At 46.7% G+C, this 19,722-nt stretch overlaps 2 long non-coding RNA genes across 2 annotated transcripts; both read right to left on the bottom strand.

Moving 5' to 3' along the window:
- Positions 1-766: 766 nt before the first annotated feature.
- LOC147649809 (uncharacterized) lies at positions 767-5,034 on the bottom strand. Its single transcript, XR_015278015.1, has 2 exons — positions 4,925-5,034; positions 767-997 (listed from the first exon to the last, which is right to left on the bottom strand). It is a non-coding gene; the product is annotated as an uncharacterized LOC147649809 (long non-coding RNA).
- Positions 5,035-7,537: 2,503 nt separating this feature from the next.
- On the bottom strand, positions 7,538-13,631 carry LOC147649810 (uncharacterized). Its single transcript, XR_015278029.1, has 3 exons — positions 13,357-13,631; positions 8,274-8,423; positions 7,538-8,180 (listed from the first exon to the last, which is right to left on the bottom strand). It is a non-coding gene; the product is annotated as an uncharacterized LOC147649810 (long non-coding RNA).
- Between the last annotated feature and the right edge of the window lie 6,091 nt (positions 13,632-19,722).

Here is a 19,722-nt window from a genome sequence, read left to right on the forward strand (position 1 = left end):
GAGGATGGAGGTTTAATAAACAGAGGGTTTGTATGCCTCCCTTTTTCCTAAAATTAGGAGATTTTGCAAGTGTGAGAGTGTTGAGGTAACTCAGGAGTGTTGGAATGACTTGGGACAGGTGGAGCTGGGTGTTCAGAAGAGCTGGGATGCAAACATAGCTGGCTGGAGCAGAAAGTAGAGGATTCATTGCTTCTCCAGCCAGCACAGTGCAGTGCTGTAGCCTTGGCTCTAAAGTGCTTTCTTGGCTTTCCCTTCTGGTGAATCCCTTGGGAAGGCAGCAGGCACTTAAAACATGCAGCATGCAGTGCAAGTGCTCTGAGGCACCGAGAGACAGGGCTGTGCAAGGTGTAAAGTGTCTGCCAGCCCCCTTGGGGCACTCAGGCCTGCTGTTAGAGGGGTTTTCTGCACAGGGGATCCCAGGGGACACTCTGGGTCAGTTTTCACAGTGGTGGGGTGAGATGGACACTGAACAGAGCAGTCCAGCTCCCTAACACAGCACAGCCACTCTCGTGTAGCTCCTGCTCGAAGCTGCAGACATGACCAGGTCCTGTGAGCCCCTCAGGCTCTGCCCCTGGCTATTCCCCACTGCACAGAACCACCACAGGTACCCTGAGGCAGAAGGAGCAGGCATCCCTCACCTGCTCACCAGGAAAAAAACCATTCCTGGCAGTTCTGTGAGCACCACCCCTCCCCGTGGCATGGGACTGACCCCAACCCAAGCCTCTCCACCTTCTGACCTTGAGGAATTCAGGTCTCCATTCAAAGCTAGTTTAGTTCAGCCTCTTATTAAATCCTTAAGAAGCCTAAAATTTGAGCCTGACCATCCCAGCAGCCCAGGGATGCTGCTGCATGGGGCCAGTGCTGGAGGATGTTGCTCCACCTTTCAGGACTAATGGGCACATGCATGTGGCTTCTCACCAGGAGGTCCCTTTTGTGTTGCTCATCAGCTCAGGTTCCATCCTGCCCTGTGGGGTCCTTCTCCCAGGCTGTCAGAAAGCTGGAAGGAAATGCCAGTATTTAAAGTTATATAAAATTTATGAGAGGAGAGAGGGAAAGGGAAAAGCTTCCTTGAGTTCTTTCCCTGCAGGGCTGTGGGCTCAGAAGGAGCACCAGTGCCTGCACGAGGCTCCAGGGAAGAGCTGGGGATTGATGCCACCTCCAAATCCACATGGCTGTGGCCAGTGACTGATGTCAAAGCTTTCCTCCACATGCAGACAGGAGGGAAACAGCATTCCCCACAGACACTGGCTCAGGAAGCAACACAGAATCATAGAATCACTAAGGCTGGAAAATACCTCCTAAAATCATTGAGTCCAACCGAGAAGCTGAGAACAGACCTACACTGGCTGGGTCTGAGACCTGCAGGAGCTCCCCAGGGCTCAGGGATGGATCTAATGGATACTTGACAGCCCAGTGTGAGGTGCCCACCTCCCTCACCCCCAACCTGGAGTGAGGATGAGAAGTGCAACCCCCGAATCTACAAACCCTGCAGCTGGACAGACACCAACCAGCAGCTGGATCTCAGCAGGAATCACTGGTGGTTGTGTCTGACTCCGTTAACAGGGGACAAACAGCAGCAGCAGCAAAGTGATGGTGTGTGGCTGCTGCACACAGATTGTGTGTGGCACTGGTGTCACACGAGGCTGGTGTCACACAAGGCAGGTGTCACACAGCTGGCAGGGCATGAGGAGCTGCACACATGGAGAGCTGGCTGGCTGATTACTCAGAGACAGATTCTGCATCACCCACAGCACTCAGAGCTGCTGAGCTCAAAGGAAGGAGGCAATTGAGCATGCTTTCATTGCAGGGGCTCCAGATGAGATCAGGCAGAAGATTTAATGGGCAACCAGTTCCAGAACAAGGAGCAAACAGTAGTGGTGATGCCACTGGAATATGATTCAGACAGCAAAGGTATTTAAGAGCTCAGTTTCCACTTGTTTTAAAAGAAATTAGGGACCCCTGCAAGAATTCCCCCCTGGCCATGGGTCTCAGTTCCTGAGGGAGGTGGTTGTGATGAAGGTCATACATGGCTTCAGCCAACACCTAATGATTTCCTGCAAAAATGAGGATTAATTCAGCTGTCACCAAATGAGCACCTTGTGCCACAGGACCTACTTCTTCCACCTGAAGCACCTTGTGCCACATTTGGCTGTAATTTGTGCATGTGCCAGGAAATTCTCCCTGTGGATAATTACCAGGAAAATATCATGGCCAAGCTGGTACCTCCAGTGGGGCTGGATGGAGCCAGATTTTAAAGGCACAGCTGTGAAAATGTCAGCCTGAGCAAGAACATCCAGTTTAGAGCCTGTTCTAATACCAAGTATTTAGTGGTTTCCCCTCTGCCAGGACTGGTTACTGATTGACTACAAGTGACCTCCAGTTGCTGTATTGATTTACAGCAGCTGTCAAAGGGCAAAAAACCAGCCCCATGCCCAAGACCTGAGAACCTCTGAATGGAGATTGCACAACTGAATGAATGTTCTGCCAGCACTTTAAATCTTGGAAAGAAAAAGTTAGCTTGAGGTCCTGATCTCCAAGGCAAACAGCAGTAAAATTTGAATATAAGGTTGCAGCATTAGAGGACATATCTATTAGCCAAAAAAGCAGCATAATCTGTTTAATTCTCAGCTATTTATGGCTGGGCAAATGATACATTTAGGCCTCAGAATTTAGAAAGCAAATGGGAAGTCTTCCAGGGGCTGATGGGTGGGTCAGGTTTCAGCGAGGAAACTCTCTAACTCTGGTATTTTTCTCTGTGCCCATCCCTACATCCGCCTTTATTCCCATCCAACTGTCCCTGGTGCCCAGCCAAAAGGTGTTGGGGGTCTCCTCCAAACCCCTGGCTTTGGTGGACACAGACCTGCCAAGGACCAGCTCTAACAAAGACAAGGAGAGTTGAATGTCCACATTTCAAAATTTTAGGGACACTTGGGGTGGGGAGCTGGGGCCACCCCAGACCCCTGGTACTGCTCCCTGGAGGAGAAGGCTGAAGACAAGATAAAGAGGGAAAGATTCCTCCAGAGGAGGGAGGGGGAGCACAATTTCACCTTCAACTGGTCTTACAACATGACAGTTGGTGTGGATCACCTGGCATGAAAAGAACTGTCATAAAGGGCTGTGTGCCTTCTCTTTCTCCTTTGCTCTGCTTCTCACACCCCTGAGCCAAGTGGAGACTGTAACATGTGTAAAGGACATTGCTTCCTCTACTGCTTGAAATAAACAGGAAAACAACAGTAATAAATCTCCAGGATCAGATGGTTTTCACCCAAGGGTAAAAGTACTTACATAAAACATTGCTTAACCATTAACTGCAGCAGATAACCTTTACTTCATTGTGGCAGGACCAGAGCATGCAAGGTAGCAAACATGGGGCTAATTTTAGAGGAGGGTTCCCAAGGGCTGGGTATGAAAACTCAGCAAGTCTGGTAGAAACTGTAAGATAGACTAAAACTCACAGCTGGGTGGTAAATAGGATGTGAGGAGGGAGAGTGTGTGTGCTTCAACAGAGGGAAGTGCTGCTCTGTGACACTTCCTTTGAAGCAATCACACGACAGGGCTGGTCCAGCTGAGGGAGTTGATTTGCATCAAGGCCTCAGAGCTCCAGCTCTCTCAGCCAAGGCTTTTGAAGTCATTTAGCTGTCCTGAGATTGGGAGAGGTGTGACAGTCTCCTGAGCCAACAACTGGTTGAAATATCAGAAAGAAAAAAAGAGTGAGACCAAAAGGTCAGTGTTCAGTGTGAAGAGAAGTCATCAGCAGCATCCCAGGGAACCCATGGAGATCATCTGGGAGAGGGATGGGAGAGATAGGATATGAAGGTTGTTGTTGAGATCAGATTATTCAGGGCTGCAAAATCACAAGCTGACTGTGAGGAGCTGCAGTAATACCAAGTGACAGGATGATAAAATAGCAAATGAAATGTAATATTGGTTAATATACATGGGGGAAATTGAGCCCTGGCTCTGCATTCCCATCACAACTTCAAGAAAGCTGCTCCCATTCCAGACCTGGATGATCCACACATGGGTCTGACCCACGGGGGGTCCAGCCTGGCTCTTGTGTGCAGGCAGCCCCCTGAGCAGACCCTCCACATCACACATCTCAAAACAGCACCAGCAGCTTGACAACCTGCAACATTCCTGTTAACAGGCACAAAGAGCCTGTGGACATCTCAAAATCCCAGCAGCACTGGCACATGTTCAGGCTGGACAAGTTACTGCCCTGCTAACAGAATGCTCCTGCTATTAGGAACGTGCTCCTGACATCACCAGATAAATCTCAGCCACATCCCAGCCTCGTAGTGTCAGGTCCTGCTAAAACAGGGATCTCACCTGCATCTGTCCCCACAAGCAGCTCGTGCTGCAGGAGGGACAACAGGCTCAGACCCAAACCCAGCTCGGGAGCCCTGAGTCTCTTCAGAAGATCCCCACAATTCCTGCATCTCTGGTGCTTGGAGAAGATCCTGGAAATGACAAAGCTCCTTCTGGAAATGCCTCCAAGGCTGGCCTTGGCCAAATCCCTCCATCCCTGAACAGAGAGCAAGATGCAAGCAGGATATTCCAGGGGAGCTGTGGAGCAGAGGGGGTCTCACCAGCCTCAGCAGGACTCACCATATCCTAGAACTGTACAATCATCACAGGGTTTGGTTTGGAAGGGACCTTTAAAGACCTTCTCTTTCCATGCCCTGCCATGGGCAGGGACACCTTTCACCAGCCTAAGTTGCTCCAAGCCCCATCCAACCTGACCTTGAATATTTCCAGGGATGGAGCATCCACCACCTCCCTGGGCAGGCTGTGCCAGGGTCTCTCCACCCTCACTGCACAGGCAGGGCCGTGTTCTCCATCCTGCACTGCCCAACACAAAATTTAATGCCAGAGCCAGAGCCAGCACCAGCCCCCAAGAGTGGAACAGCGTTACTGCACCCACCATGGCCCCAGAGTGACCCAAGGTCTTCCTCACGCAGCCTCAGCTTCCTCTTTTGGCAATACTGGAGAGCAAGTTTTTAAAACAGCCCTTATCTCTCAGCACTGACACAACCTCAGGAGGCTGGAAACAGGGACAGGAGCCCCCAGCCGCTCCCGCTGCTCGACACGAGATGGCATCGCGACATCGGGGTGACATTGGGGTGACATCAGGGGTGACATCAGGGGTGACATCGGGAGTGACATCAGGGGTGACATCAGGGGTGACATCGGGGTGACATCGGGAGTGACATCGGGGTGACATTGGGGTGACATCAGGGGTGACATCGGGAGTGACATCAGGGGTGACATCAGGGGTGACATCGGGGTGACATCGGGGTGACATCAGGGTGACATTGGGGTGACATCAGGGTGACATTGGGGTGACATTGGGGTGACATCGGGGTGACATCGGGGTGACATCAGGGGTGACATTGGGGTGACATTGGGGTGACATCAGGGTGACATCGGGGTGACATCAGGGGTGACATGGGGGTGACATCGGGGTGACATTGGGGTGACATTGGGGTGACATCGGGGTGACATCAGGGGTGACACTGGGGTGACATCGGGATGACATCGGGGTGACATCAGGGTGACATCAGGGGTGACATCGGGGTGACATCAGGGTGACATTGGGGTGACATCAGGGGTGACATCGGGGTGACATCGTGGTGACATCAGGGGTGACATCGGGGTGACATCAGTGGGGACACCGCGAGGGGACCCGCATGCAGCCACCTCACCTGGTCTGAAAGAGGAACACCCTCCCCCTGAGGCTGGCCTGCTCTGGCCCTGATTCATTTCACTGTTCCACAGACACCCGGCTACGTAACTTGTATTATTCATTAATAAAATTATTAATTTCTCTAAGTGGGAAGCAACCCCACCCTGCCACGCTGGGCAGCTGGGTCCTTCCTCATTGATTTCATCATTGTCTTGTTAGAAAAACAGGAGGAGAGATTTTAGGTTTATCAGGGGGAATAAAGATCCAGTAGGGAGTGTGATAAGGCAATTAAATTCATTTCCAGAGCTGCAGGGAAAAGCCACAATGTATAATTTATTTGAGATGTTCTCTCTCCCTGTTTGCAAATTGCACAGTTTCTAAAGATATTGGTCCAGTTATTCAAAATTATTCATGAATCTCTTCAGTGGATAATACTCGACCAGCAGATCAACCAATAAATGAATATTGCAGTAGCATTGCAACTAAATTCTCCATTTCTGCTGTAATTTATTGTTACTAACAGATGTGGACAACTCAGGTAATTAACCTGGGATGAAATTCAAATTGTGTATTTGGTTATAATATTTGCAGTCCTCCATTTTTACTGTGCTAGCCAGCTCCAAAGGTCAGCTGAGCAAGAGATGGGTGAAAGTATCTGATCTCTGACTTAATGCAATTGCTACTTTTATTGGGAGATTTGGATTTTGGTGCTGGAGCAGTCAGTGAGCACAGAGAATTAGCAAAAAATAAACATAGGTTAAGATGGAAAAGTTTATGCTTTTCTCAGATCTACTAATCTAACAGGTGTTATCAGCAGGACCTACTCCAAAATCTCTTTATCTGTTGGGTCTCTGTTGGTGCTTTTCCCCTGAACTGCCAGGTGTGGCAACCCAAAGCATTCAGGAATCACGAGCCGCATCTCCCAGTGCCACAAAATTGGCTTCAAATTCCTGTTACTTCTTTTAAATAAATAAATAGTTAGGGTTTTTTGGTCATTCTTTCAGTTTGCCTTCAGATGGCAGACCCTTCCAGCAATCACAGGTTTACACTTTTCCTTTGCCACCACCAGCATTAAACAGAAATATTTTCCTCAGTTTTCTTTGTGAACGAAAGTTCAGTGTCTGTCTCTCCAGAGCTGGGGCTGCAGCTCCCATCCGAGGCTCCCAGGAGGGTCTGGAGGAGCAGTGTTGCCACCTAGGGACTCCTCAGAGCTCTAAAAGAGTTTTCTCCAAGCTGGGATGCTCTGATGTGTTTCTGTCGGGTCCTGGCTGCTTGCCTGCTCACTGTAGAAGTCCTGGGAGGGAAGCAGGTTTTGGAGATGGAATTTTTGGCCTGGCTTTTGTTTTCCTACAAAATTATTAGCCCTTGTGGCTCAGCACTGGATGCCAGCCAGAAATCCTCCACCAGCAGCCTCGTAAAGGCTGTCACAGCCCCTCCACCACAGGCTCCAGGAGCACATTCATCCTCAAGATGCACCCCTACACCTTTTGCTTATCAATCCAATTTTTCACGTTTATAGAAGTTTTCCAGCAGACAAAAACTGAAGGAGGATTTGCTGCTCCTGCCCTGACAGGAAGATTAACACACAAGCAAATTATTTGTAACAAACACCTTATAAGATAGATGGAGCTGCTCCTCTTGTTCACGAATTATTCACAGAGCACAGGCTTGAAGAGGAAGAATTTTTTTACTTCCCTTGTGAAATATACACAGATACATTTTTTTATTTTTATTTATAAACACTTTCACAGTAAAAAACACTCCTGAGAGCATCTTTTGCAGAATTATTGCCACTCACAGGTTATTTAGTTAGCAATCTGAACAGACAACAAGTTTGGTTGCTTGGGTTGGTTTTTTTTTCTTTTCCCTTTTTTTTTTAGCAATTGCCTAGATCAGCAAGACTTTTGTCACTGGCTTGAGCTTGTCATACAATTGAAGTTCCTGGTCTCCACTTTTCTCACCAGTCTGCTCAAGGGAGAGTGTTGCCAAATCAGGCTCTGGGTTTTTCTGGATGACCATGGGTCTTTAAATCAGACTCTGGGGCAAATGCTCTGGTCCAGCCCTCAGAGCTGGAGATCTGCAAGTGCTCCATGGAAAAAGTGCTGCTTCCAGAACGGTCTCTGGAAAGATGGGGGTTTCTGGAGCCTCTGGAAGCTGTGAGAGATGGACAGCTAACCAGAAACAAGGACTATGGGAATGCTGGAGAGCTCAGAAAGGTGTTCTAGGTGCAGCCTTGTGGTTTGCTTCAATTTCATATTTCCTATATAAAGAAATATTTTTTTTCTTTTTGGTAAAGCTTTATTTTCCCTACTTCCATAGCCAGAATTAAAATGCATTGCCATGTCCTTGGCAGTGCTGTGAGCAGAGGCAGATCCTTGATCCAGCGTTGTGATCCTTGTCCTGTGCTACATTCACATGGAATTTGGAGTTTTCCTTCTTGGCCAGCCAGCTGAGGGAAGCAGCTTCCAGCTTTGCTCTGTGGTAGAGCTGCATCCTGCAGGAGTTGTACATTGAAATGGGCACTGCCACTCTGTGCTTCAGAAATCTAACAGCTCATTAAAAAAAAAAATTAAAAATATGTTTTTACCCTGAAATCCAGACAGTGCCAGGGTGCTTGCAAGATCTCCATTCAGTCCCTGCCTTCATGGCTCATGTGTTCCAGATGTGAGCACGTGTCCACGTTCTGTATTGATTGGTGCAAATCGTGTAACATATGTAAAACCTGCCGGCCTGTGAGCTGAACAAACACACAGCTGCTCTATGAATCCATTACTGGTGGGTGTAGATGGGTTCCTGGCCTAAATAAACGCATTTCAAACTCCTCAAGGTCTGCTTTCAAAACCAGCACTTTGTTTATATAACACAGTGCAGCCAAGCTCCTGCCCCTTCTGCTCACCAAACCCTCCCTGCCCTGGAGCTCAGGTACTTTCATTTCTGCTTAAAGAAAACCAGAACATGAATATGTTTTTGTAAACATAACTAATAAAAAAATAAAAATAAAAAATCTTACTTTGTAAATAAGAGTAAAGCATTGTCTACATTCAGGCACTGTTAACTGGAAGCACCCACAACACATCACTCTAAGGCACACCAAAATAGGCACAGAATAAAAATATCTCTAAAGACCTGGACCTGTAAATTCTGAGTAACTTTATACTCTGGAGCAGAAGTGCCTTGAAACACAATAATTTTACCCCTCCCTGCTGGAGCTGCACATGGGGGATGGCCGGAGTCAGAAATGAAAAGTGTCCCTCATCCTGCTGCTGACAGAAAAAAACAAAACAAAAACAGTCCATGAGGTGGGGGAAATCACGTTTTTGTTTGATTTGTGCTTGGGTGGGTGCTGCTCATTCACCTGGGGGAGCCTATTTGTGACACGACCCCAGAGGCAGCAGCTCCGCAGGGACAGAAAGTCTGGGGGGAGAGGAGGAGCAGGAGGAGAAAGGGGAGATGTTCTCTGCAGACACACAAAGTTTGGGGGGAGAGGAGGAGCAGGGGGTTTAAGGGGAGATGTTCTCTGCAGACACACAAAGTTTGTGGGGAGAGGAGGAGCAGGGGGTTTAAGGGGAGATGCTCTGGTTGCTCATCTGCTCCCAGCTGGAGCCCCAGCAGATGCTGGCTCTCTTTGGCAGGAGCTGTGTCACCTTGTCCTGTCCCCTCCCTGTGCCGAGCCCTTCCGAGGGGGCGTGGGCCACCTCCACCTTAATTTTCGTGTTGGCTTTTAGGGCTTTAGAACGAAAACGAAAGGAAGAAGAGAGCCCTGCGGTGGGGGGAGACATTGCTCCTTTCATAGTTTTTCCTGTTCCTTCATTTCCTTGCTTTCCCCCCTGCAGTCTCTTCCCTGACTTGTTAAAACATGGCTACGGCCACACGATGAGGGAAAAGCCGCAATTTTTTACGTGTGAAGCCGTTAGAATTCTAAATAAATGCTTTTTTAAGAAGGCCGAAAGAGCCCGGAGGAAGAGAGCGTGTGTCTCTCTCTGCTGTGCCAGCTGCAGGTCCCTGGCACCTCTCTGCAGACACCCTTCCACCCTGGCAAAAAGCAATGTTTACACTTGGCATTTATATTTTTAGTGCATCCGAGCCCCAGCCGTGCCTCAGCACATCCTCGTGGGCCAATTGCCACGGGGGGAGGCACCTCCCAGCGAATGTTTCTTCATTTCTGGAAGGACTGAGGAAAGAACGATCCCCAGATGAATCCTGGCAGGAGCTGGCTGCAGGTCCCCATTTCACCAGTCCTTCAGGTTCTTCCAGTTCATGAGGACAAGGTGCACAGCAAAGGCATTTGCTCTGCGAGTGGCCTCTCAGCACCTGACCTCTGGGAATGCAAATAACACTTAAAGCAGCCAAGTTTGACACAGACCCCTCACCCCAGCCTTGGAGCACCACAGAGGGACCAGCAGGGTAAATCCAGTGGGGTTTGGTGGCCCTTTGGGGTCTGTTTCTAAAAGGACCTCAAAGTTACAAGCAACAGTGACCAATTTCCAGTTTTCCTTCATTTTTGCCTCAATTGGCTTGTCCCTGTTCTGCTGGGATGCTGCTGAGTGTTGGACAGCACTCATTAACATTCTCACTGTGGGCACAGCCCGAGTGATCCCCGGCAGAGAAGATTTCAGTCACTGCTGTTTAGTCCTACCCAACATCAGTTCCCTTGAAAACACCCCATAATCATCTGTCCCCAGTTTAAGCACGTCCTGACCAGGCACAGGACATTGAATGGATCAGAAGCAAATCATACTTTCCCTTTCCTCTGCTGTGGGAGGGATTTCACAGGAGGAAAAGGCCAACATGGTGCCCAGGGCTTACCTCAGCAGGGAAGGCAATGCCACAGGGGGATTTTCTGAGGATAAAAGCCTGTGATTTTCTGAGGATAAAAACCTGGAAGTGCTTTGCAACAGCAGTGGTATCATAGCCCAGGGTCAGCCAGAGCTCTCAGGCAAGAAGCAAACCTTAGATCTCCTCTCCAAGACACAGAAATGGGGTTACACCTTGTTCTAACGGGAAATGTGAGCCCAGAGAGACCAGAACTGCTGCTGGAAGGCAGGAGTAGGAGAGCAGGTCATATGCTCCCATTCCCAGCTTTCCATTGCATGATTTATCAAGTTGTAATGAAAAAAGAAACAAACAAACAAAAAATAAGGAAAAACAAGTAAAGAAGGAAAGAATTGGATAGAGGCTGTACAGCCTGGGCTCCTCTTTGTCTTCCAGCCTGCCTGGACAAATGTCATTCTGGGAAAGGCTGGAGTTCAGATACAGTCCTCAAGTTCAGGAGCTCTAACAGGGAATGAAAGAAAAGGCTCTGGATGAAGATAACTGCAGCAGTTATATGACTAATCCAAACATCTTCAGATGTTTTCCCCTCTGCATGTAAGAGTTATGTGATCCTAAACATCCTCAAGGGAAGCAAACCCATTCTGGCTAGCAGATGACTAACTGCATGCAAATTACACAGATATCTTATTATATACTACAAAAGACCAAAATATCCAAAATGACAGTGCCCCATGGGAGGGCTCAGACCGGGCACTCCAGCACCGTTCTTTCCCAAAAGCAATTGGGAGCTGGGCAGAGCAAGAGTCCAGACACAGCCAGAATGAGCCTTTTGTTCCAGCAGGCCACTTGCCACCCTGCAGCAATGCCCCCAGCAGCAGGGCTGGGCTAGAGAGCCCCAGATCTCTCTGGAAAAGAGGCAAAATCAAAATCCTGTCTCTGTAACCACTGTGACTTTTGGAGGGAGACATCTCCAAGCTAGGCTCACAGCTGATCTTCATCTCCACTTACACAGTGCTTGTTCTCCAGTTCCACTAGGGAGATGTTCATGTGCAGCGCCCATTTGTGCAAGCAGCAAAAATTCCAACTCATTGGAGATCCCTGGCCAAAATGTATTTTAAAACGCATTATTAGCCACACATTGCCCCCAGCACATGCGCAGAGGGACGTGGCAGTGGAAGTTTCAGTTTTCTAAAGGCAGAAGTCTGTCCCACATGCATGAGGTTTCACCCCCAACCTTTACCTCTGTGAGTAGGGTCATCCATCCATTCATCCATCCATCATTCCATCCATCCATCCATCCATCCATCCATCCATCATCCATCCATCCATCCATCCATCCATCCATCCATCATCCATCCATCCATCATCCATCCATCCATTCATCATCCATCCATCATCCATTCATCATCCATCCATCCATCCATCCATCCATCCATCATCCATCCATCCATCCATCCATCCATCATTCCATCCATCCATCCATCCATCCATCCATCCATCCATCCATCATCCATCCATCATCCATCATCCATCCATCATCCATCATCCATCCATCCATCCATCCATCATCCATCCATCATCCATCCATCCATCCATCCATCCATCCATCCATCCATCCATCCATCCATCATCCATCCATCCATCCATCCATCATCCATCCATCCATCCATCCATCCATTAATCCATCCATCCATTAATCCATCCATCCATCCATCCATCATCCATCCATCATCCATCCATTCATCCATCCATCCATCCATCCATCCATCCATCATCCATCCATTCATCCATCCATCCATCCATCCATCCATCATCCATCCATCCATCCATCATCCATCATCCATCCATCATACATCATCCATCCATCCATCCATCCATCATCCATCCATCATCCATCCATCCATCCATCATCCATCCATTCATCATCCATCCATCATCCATCCATCCATCCATCCATCCATCCATCCATCCATCCATCCATCATCCATCCATCCATCCATCCATCCATCCATCCATTCATCTATCCATCCATTTTCTCGTCCTCCCACACTGGGAGAGCCAAGTGAAAGGGACTCTTCCAACAGCAGCAGCAGAGGCCAAGGAAATCAGCCTTGGAAGGGATACTGCAGAGAAGGAAAGGGATAAAGTTAAGATATTACTACAGCAGGACTGGTTAAAAAGTTTTAGTCCTGTATTGCCATTGACAGTTAACTATAAATCAGCAGAGGAACATTGTTCTCTAACATAAGCCCCTGTATTTTTTGGATAAATACATTCTGTAAATGTTTTGTAGAGAAGGTTTCTTTGCCACTTCTTTGCTACTTCTTCCCATGCCTCAGTGGTACAGCATAAACCACGTTAGTAGTAACAATTGTTTCCTGCATTTGTTTCTGGAACACAGATCACAAAACACAGTTTATTTGGGAGTGTCAATGTACTCTTCTATTTCTGTTCTTCTTATTCAGCCTCATAAAGTAAAATAGGCAACTGTGAGTCTGGGGCAGGACACAGCCCTGCCCTGGAGAGATTACAGTCTCCATCAGATAATACACTGCAAATTATGCATGGTGAGGTACAGACCTCAGACAAGCAGGAGGGGAGAACAGCTTGGTTTGGGAAGGAAACTAACAAGAGCAAGTTTTAAGTGAGACATTGAAGGAAAACAGAAAAAAATAAAATCAGGAGGGGGAAACCTAGAAATTTCAAGGACTAAACAAGGTAGGAGAGAGGTTGTACAGCAGAACACTGGAAAAAGGACTGATGTATACAGATGAGATCCAGATGCTGAATTTAACCAGATCTCCTGGTATGTTGCTTTGGGCAGGTCAGAGACTCTAAACACTGACTACTTAAAACCATAGAGACGCCAAGAAAAAAAGAAAGACAACTTTACTGACCTCCAAAAGTTCATCACCCCCAAATGAGTGCTGTCTAACGAAATGACCATGCAGCCAGCCTTGCTCCCAGCTCTCCAGTGTCACCAGCAGCTTCTCTAACTTGCCATCAGCCCCTGCCAGGCCGCACTGGGAGGCAGGTGGATGGGCATTGCAGACAGAGCAGCTCCAGCACACGATGCCTGTGCTTCCCCTCAAACTGGACCAGTAGGGCATCTCCCATAGCAGCTCCTTGAGCCTGTGCCTTCCTTGGCAGACTCAACCCAGCAGGAACAAGCCTGGAGGTGTAGCAGAGGCGTTAGAGCAAGGACAGGGCAAGATGGAAGTGAGGCAAGGGCAGGGACAGGGGACATAGTTTATTAGGTCAGTGGACACACTCAGAAAAACGACACAATTGCAGGCACATCAGGCTGTTTCAGATCTGAAATAGAAGCAATACCCTTAGAGCTAAATATAGGTTGAGAATGGTTGTTCTGTGTTAAACTTCATTGTATTAATGAATTAGGCAATTTGAGAGAAAGGGTGATTGGTTCCTGTTGATCGAAGGGAGGATGCTAGCCAGAGGACAGCTGATGATGTAATTTAATCACAAAAAGAGAGTAAGAGAGATAGGAATAATTATTGCCTAGAAATGCCTGGTGAGAGCAAAAAACACAATTCTATGTGCAATCAATTTTCTATCCTGGAATCAGGAATTTTAGTACTTGGATTGTCCTTTGAAACAGTTCTGAAGACCTTCCTTGCAGGTCAGGAGTGAGAGGCTGGAGATGCAGTGGTTGATCTCTTGACTGAGTGTTTCTGTCCCTTATCAGTTTGTACAAGTTAATTTGAGGTGATTGCCTGCAGTTGTTGCCACCAGCCTGTCAAATATGTCATGCAAAGCACAGAACCAGGAGAGTGGTAGCAGGTCTCAGTCCTTCTGTGTCACTTAGAAATCTGATTCCATTAAGCAGCTGTGGTTAATTGCCAGCAATTCTGTGTTCATCACTATCCCTTCAATATTGTTTCCTGTGCAGTGACAGTTCCAGGGAAACTGTGATTTCTAAATTTTCACATAAATATAAGTTCTTAGTGGACTTGTGGATAGAAGGAAACTCTGAAATCTATTTAACTCTACACCCAGAAGATAAATTAATGTGATGTGAAGTGGATTATTATTTATGATTACTTCATAATTTCTAAAATATTCTTGGAAGACTGAATCACAGTTTCTCAAGTGATTTGGTTTAGCAATGCTGAAATGAATCTTTAAGGACAGCACTGTAACAGTCTAAAGGAAAAGAGCAAAATATCTGTACCCATTACTCAAAAACAAAATAGCAATTTCCTCAAATAAAATATGAGCTATGTCTCAAAGCAGTTAATAAATACAACGTGAGACTCAATATGTAGTATTCATATACCTGCAAAGTAGGTAATTGCCCCAGGTGTTAATATTTTCAACAGTAATTGGAATTTTGCACTCTTCCACTCAGTTGTAGAGATGCTGTATGTACCTGGTTAACCCTGAAAGACATAGACCCCTGGGCTTCAAAAACACATTGTAGTTACCAACATCTGAGACTTGGCAGGGAGTTAAAGGCTCAAATATGGGCTTAAAGTCAGCACATCTACTGTTTCCCAGTCAACCTGTGGAAGATTCACACTTCTTAGCATGGCTATGGCAAAGCCCCAGCAGCCCTGTCTCTGCTGGCACGTGGGATGTGTAACATCAGGGTCTAATGAGAACCAAAGGGGAATTTGTTTTAGTTTGTAAAATCTGTCTGCAAATCTAATTTTGGCCAGCAGCAGCTTCAGTGGGTAGGCTGTTGCAAATTTTTCACATGATTTGTACTGGAGGAATATATACTTTCATATCTATGGATATATACTTTCGTATCTATAGAAACAACCATAGACATTCTTTTAGAGAATCACAATAGTCAGTATGTGAGATTTCACTGCTCCAGAGGCCTTCTGCTCTGATGGGGATGAATTGGACTCCACATACCACGGACAATGAGAATCCAGTGCCTCACTTTTATAGGCATGCCTTGTTTCAAAACACAAAGGTCACCTAATCCTGGCTAAGAGAACTGTGCGACAAAGGAGACGCTTCAAGGCCGCAGAGACTGAACACAATAAAAGGAGGGAATAGCAGGTCAGCATCAGAGGATGTTCCTGTGGCACAGAGAACCTGGTTGAAGTTCCTTATAGCAAACAGACAGGGAATGTCTGACACTAACAGTGGATTCCAGTGGAGACAGAGGCGGAAAGACAGAAAAGGGCAGTGGCTTGCCCGCAGTCAGCTCTGGATTGTGGGGTGTCTGAGCTGTCAACTATGATCTGCCACCTCTGGTTTCCATCAGTGTGGCTGAAAATACCTGGGCTGTTGCATTACTGCCCAAGCAGCAAATTCACCCCATTCCCTGGGACTGAGAGCAGCTCCTGCAACCCTCTCCTGTGTTCTGACATTCTGGAGCTCTTTACACTTTGTCTTTGAAGTGAAGCCAAGCAAAGCCTGAGGCCAGGAGGCACTGGGAGAGGGCACCTCTCTGGCTGGATCCTTGAGCGTGGTGTCTCCCCTGGCACAACAGCCCCACACAGTTCAGAGCTGAGGTCAGGCAGAAGTGGAGTCTGGGTGAAGAGAGGAGCAATGTGAAAGCCTGGAGCAGCACAAGTAGCAAGAGGTGGTGAACAAAGGGAGCAACACAGAACTCAGTCCTACTGAGGATGCTGTGGGAGGCAGAAAAGCCATGGTTATGGATGTAGCAGGGAATGAATACGTTCTGCCAAGGAAAGGAGGTAGATTTCCAGGCCTGGTTTTGAGGGCATTAGCCAGTTAATAAAAACTTCTCAGAGAAGCTCACAGAGGCACTAAACAACAATAATTAAGGCTCTGCTTTCCCAGAGTACTCTTTTCTTTTATGCTCTTGGTAATCTTGAAGCCAAGGGGACAAGGGAATGATGCAGCACGATGAGCTCCATGACTGACACTGTGTAAATGTGTGTCCCAAAACTCAGAGCAAAGGAGCTCTGATCCCAGGCCTCTGAAGTGCCAAATCACCAAATGCAAACTACAGGAAGTTCCACCAAAACTGCAGCCATCAATACTACAGGTTGTTTATGAAAAACTAAAGCTGACAGAATAAAGGATGGGGGTTGAGGGATGTCTGCACTACACACCAAGGTTTTTCTGAAAACATTTTACACCTGCCATTTGTTCCACACACTGATCATATTTTGTCTATGAGGTAGAGAACTCATAGTGTCAAAGGGAACGTGGTTTATGTTCCCAAGTCTTAATGCTTTTTCCCTTCTGTAAGGCAAAATTCCTTACTACTGTCACTGAAATAAAGCCAAGAGGACAAAGTCACACAGGCAATGGCACAGTAACAGTTTAACTGTTCCTCTTGCTGATCTTTGGAAACAGTCCCTTCAGCAGGATTTTACAGCTCTGGCACTTTGATTTAGCGAACTTTTTATGCAACTCATGAGGGGAATGCAGCCAACTCTGTACACTCAATTTAAATCAACTTGCTGATGATATGAAAAAGAGTGCTGAACCACCAGTTTGCTTCATCTGCTCCAAAACTACCAACACAAACCCTGAGGTATTTATTCCTGAAACGTTAATAGAACAGTCTGGGGCATCAGATCAGTACATGAACTCTGCTTTGATCCCATGTCAGTCCAAAGAGCTGATTTAACAACTCGTTGTTTGGTTACTTGATAGTTCAGAATGCAGCTGGGCTTTTTGCTTCCACCAGGCTTTTGCAGGTTGGGATGTGGTGGGAGCAGAGAGTGCGGCACTGGGGGAACCCTGTCCTGGTGTGCACCAAGAGATCATACCAGCAATGTTCAGCAGCTTTCTAATTTTCCATCATTGGTGAAGGATGAAGGATGAGACAGCTTCAATTAAATGAAGTGGCTCAGGGCCCATCCTCAGTGTATATGAATTACCTGAGCTGAAGTTGAGAACTGCAGAACTTGTACTCACCAAGCTGCAGTGCCAGGCCTTGGATTCAGCTCCAGGGACCCTGGAGAACAGGACACAGCAAAGGAGCACTAATCTGTGAACTCCTCCCATGATTCAACTTCCCACTGCAGAAATAACCAGACCAATTTAATTTTGGTGGCCATTACCAGACTCCTGATCAAGAGAGAGGTCTGTTCCCTATCCACAGAGTGAACACAGCACAGACTGTAGCTGTCCCCTGAACCTTCTGTGGAGCCACGCTGGAGCCTCTGAGCAGCTTCAGGGATCCTAGACTGCAGTTTTGAAAAGTTATTGACTTGTGCTGAATTAAGTGAGCCCTACAGACCAAAAGTACCTTAAACTTGTGCTTGGGTGGGGACCTGGGGTGAGGAAGTGCTAAGCAGCATTGAGGGGGTCACATATTTCTACCCTTTCCTTCACTGTAAATTAAAAAGCCACCTTCCAAGGTTTAAGTCTCACTGGCAATTCTAAGGAAGCAAATTGCATGTTCACATGAGAAAATACAAAAGAACTCGCACACCTGAGCAAATGTTTCCTTTTCCCTGTTTTAATGTCCTTTCTACCCAAGCAAGTGCATTTACCTGACAGCAAAATACTGGGTGTGCACAAATGACCCCAGCAACTGACCTGGCACTCCCTGAGAACAGAATCTTGCAATGTAAATGTTTGGTCTCAAAAATTCAGCACCAAACTTCAGCAGAAGATAAATAACTGGGTGAAGCAGACTGAACACAAAGCAGGCATCTCTAGTTCCTCTAAGATTAAAAAATCATTCACACTTAAATGTTAAAAAACATTAAAACAAGAAAATCTCCACACTTGCATTGAGAGAACTTGAAGATCTCTTTCTCACTTGTCTCCTTTCAAAGCACCAGAACCAAACCCTGCTTGTCAAATCTTTATAACAAAAGGTGCTGCAAAAAACATGTGTTCCAAAAGATTTTTCCTTGCATGGCCCTTCAGACACAGAGCTGGCTACAGTGGAAAGGAACAAATCAGCCTTGGAAGAGGATAAGCTCACTGACCTTTAAACAAATTATCTCAGTTTAAATCACAGGAATAGAAATATTACAGAACACATGAAGAGTCTCCACTGTCAGAGTTGCTCAACCGCTTGGGCAGTTTACGTATCGTGCTGTAAATAGTAAAACAGTAGTAAATCTTAAAGCTAGGCATTTAAATAGGAATAATACAGAGGTGGCTTTCTCTGTTTTCCAGCAATTGATCCAGCATTTTTGTAATTCCTCTTAAAAGCAAACTCATCCACTTAAAATGAGGTAACAAACGATGCACTTTTAAGGCCGGTGCTGTCCACGGCTGTGCTGTGAGCGGAAAGATAAACCAGATGGCAAACTCAATAAAAGGCAGCCAGTTAAACAGAGACAGATGAATGCAAAAAAAAAAAAACCCTTCACTCCATTATTGCTTTTGAACTGGTTGTCATGGTGCTGGAAATGGATACCACTGTCAGCCTCCCACCTCTGCCCCGCCAGCTCTTCCCAGCCTCTGCCCAAAACAGGGAGCTCCCACTGGTGTGAAAAGCACAGGCTGCTGCCACCACAGCTGCACTCCCACCAGAGAGGGGGGAGTACAAAGAGCCACATCTTTTGTCACATCAAGTGCATCCAACAGGAAAAGACTGACCTTCGGTCTCAAATTCCTGTGTCAGAACACTGAAGTTCAGCTCATTTTAATCCTGTGCTCCGTCTGTAGCTGTCTGTAGCTCACAACTCACTGCCAAGAGCCAAGGACTATCCACTTAGCACCGGGTGTCTGTATGGCTGGAGCTGCCATGGAACATAAGCTGACCTTTGTCAGATTTACACATTAAAGTAGTTTCTCTTCCCCTTGACAATGTCCATTAGCAAGGAACTCTATTTGCTGAGCAGATGGAAAAGAATATGGGGTGCAACTTCAAAATAGCCCTGGAAAAACAGTTGTTCTGTCAGCCTGTGAATTCTTTCCCCTCCCACTCCCATTTGATTTTGAGCATATATTCAGTTAAAATTGGTAAAATCTGCTAAAATCAATACCTTAGAATATCACAGTGTAGCTGTATTACATTTCTTTTGTTAATAGAGCATATAAAATGCAAGTTTGCAATGGGTTTAGTAAGCTGTAAATCAGCACTTTCATTCAGTTTCATTTCTGAGCTATTAATCCCTAATACAGAGGCAGAATGCTGATTTGCTGGTCTAGGACCTCCCGAGAGAATAGTTCCAATAATCCTGATGACATGGAAAGGAGATGTTACTGAATCACCTGAGTCCCTACTAGACACGTTCCATTGCCCCATAACTCAATGTTCACAGAGCTTAAGAGCCTTAATTATTAAGGAAAAAAAAATAGAACTGCGTTTTGGCTTTAGTGAACTGCAGTTATGAAAAACA

This window comes from Cyanistes caeruleus, chromosome 19 (assembly GCF_971803275.1).
Source record: "Cyanistes caeruleus chromosome 19, bCyaCae1.hap1.1, whole genome shotgun sequence".
Lineage (NCBI taxonomy): Eukaryota > Metazoa > Chordata > Aves > Passeriformes > Paridae > Cyanistes > Cyanistes caeruleus.